This window comes from Palaemon carinicauda, chromosome 31 (genome assembly GCF_036898095.1).
Source record: "Palaemon carinicauda isolate YSFRI2023 chromosome 31, ASM3689809v2, whole genome shotgun sequence".
Lineage (NCBI taxonomy): Eukaryota > Metazoa > Arthropoda > Malacostraca > Decapoda > Palaemonidae > Palaemon > Palaemon carinicauda.
The window spans coordinates 87278228-87280727 of NC_090755.1; positions in this window are offsets into that span (position 1 = coordinate 87278228).

Genomic DNA, 2500 nt, shown 5'->3' on the forward strand with positions numbered 1-2500 from the left:
GTAATTGAGTAAATATATAAACTACAAAAGAAGTAATTGAGTAAATATTTAAACTACAAAAGAAGTAATTGAGTAAATATATAAACTACAAAAGAAGTAATTGAGTAAATATATAAACTACAAAAGAAGAAATTGTGTAAATATATAAAATACAAAAGAAGTAATTGAGTAAATATAAACTACAAAAGAAGTAATTGAGTAAATAAATAAACTACAAAAGAAGTAATTGAGTAAATATATGAACTACAAAAGAAGTAATTGAGTAAACATAAACTACAAAAGAAGTAATTGAGTAAATATATAAACTACAAAAGAAGTAATTGTGGAAATATATAAACTACAAAAGAAGTAAATTGAGTAAATAAATAAACTACAAAAGAAGTAATTGAGTAAATATATAAACTATAAAAGAAGTAATTGAGTAAATATATAAAATACAAAAGAAGTAATTGAGTAAATAAATAACTACAAAAGAAGTAATTGAGTAAATATATAAACTACAAAAGAAGTAATTGAGTAAATATATAAACTACAAAAGAAGTAATTGAGTAAATATATAAACTACAAAAGAAGTAATTGAGTAAATATATAAACTACAAAAGAAGAAATTGTGTAAATATATAAAATACAAAAGAAGTAATTGAGTAAATATAAACTACAAAAGAAGTAATTGAGTAAATAAATAAACTACAAAAGAAGTAATTGAGTAAATATATGAACTACAAAAGAAGTAATTGAGTAAACATAAACTACAAAAGAAGTAATTGAGTAAATATATAAACTACAAAAGAAGTAATTGAGTGAATATATAAACTACAAAAGAAGTAATTGAGTGAATATATAAACTACAAAAGAAGTAATTGAGTAAATATATAAACTACAAAAGAAGTAATTGAATAAATATATAAACTACAAAAGAAGTAATGAACCATCAAATAAAACACCTTGAGAACAGTATCAACATTAAAATAGATGTTTCTTATATAAACTATGGAAAGAGACTTATGTCAGCCTGCTCAACATAGGATTTAGCGCTCTAGGGTCGATTAGGTCATGGAAGGTTAAGTTAGTATGTATCCCTGTAATTACAATATTGCTCTTTCATATCATGTACCGAGTGGAAAAAGCATTTACCTTGTTTATAAAGGCAGAAAACTGTGGGATGCGTATTATTTTTTTTTATTAAAGCTCCATTAATTCCCTTATTTCTACTATAGTCCATTTCTTTTAGCGATGCATATTTGCACCGACCTCGCAGCGGTGCCCTTTTAGCTCGGAAAAGTTTCCGGATCGCTGATTGGTTGGACAAAATAATTCTAACCAATCAGCGATCAGGAAACTTTTCCAAGCTAAAAGGGCACCGCCACGAGTCGGTGCAAATATGCATCGCTAAAAGAAATGGACTATAGAGTGGCATTCAGTAGAGAGCATGCTTTCGCCACGCCAAGCAGTATTATTTTGATCTTAACTTCACTGCGTACTTGTACTTCGATGAATTTTCTTTAAAATCTAATGGATTTGTCCTTGGGTCATTACCCACATGTCCACCAAGTTTGGTTGAAATTGGTCCGATAATATTTTCGAAATGTTCACAAATAGAAAATAAACTAATAATATATTTGCTATTTAATTAACCATTGCGAATAATTTTCTAAGTTACTGCTGCATATTTGTACTTTGATGTGCTTTATCCAAAATGTTACAGATTCAATCCTTGGGTCATACCCAACATGATTATAAAGTTTGGTCAAAATCGGTACATTAGTTTTTGTGTAAAGTTGCTCACTAACAAACATACAACGACAGGGTTGAATATATACCTTTCGCAAAATCTTCGATTTTAGAGAATTCAATGATGTTCCAAAATTCCAGAAAAATTACGAAATTTGATTAACAACGCTAATTAACATGAAATAAGCTCACCAAATTAGCTTTTGGTTACAGTATTGATGAATGTATTATACTGTAATGAGAGAATTTTTGTCAGTAGCCTGTATTTCTATCAGCAGGACACGTTTCATTAGACAATAGCCCGGAGGAGAGAGAGAGAGAGAGAGAGAGAGAGAGAGAGAGAGAGAGAATCTCTAATACAATTGAAACATAAATGAGACAGAATAAAATTAAAGTATGCTAGGAAGACAGATGCACACAGAAATAACAGCTTCTGAGAGAGAGAGAGAGAGAGAGAGAGAGGAGAGAGAGAGAGAGAGAGAGAGATAGCGTATCTCTAATACAATTGAGACATTATTAAGACAGAATAAAGTGAAGTATGACAGGAAGTGAGAAGTACACAGAAATAGCAGCGTCTGAGAGAGAGAGAGAGAGAGAGAGAGAGAGAGAGAGAGAGAAGTATCTCTAATATAACTGAGACATCAATAAGACAGAATAAAAGTGAAGTATGACAGGAAGACAGATGCACACAGAAATAACAGGGTCTGAGAGAGAGAGAGAGAGAGAGAGAGAGAGAGAGAGAGAGATCATCACGTTGAGTTTATTAAGC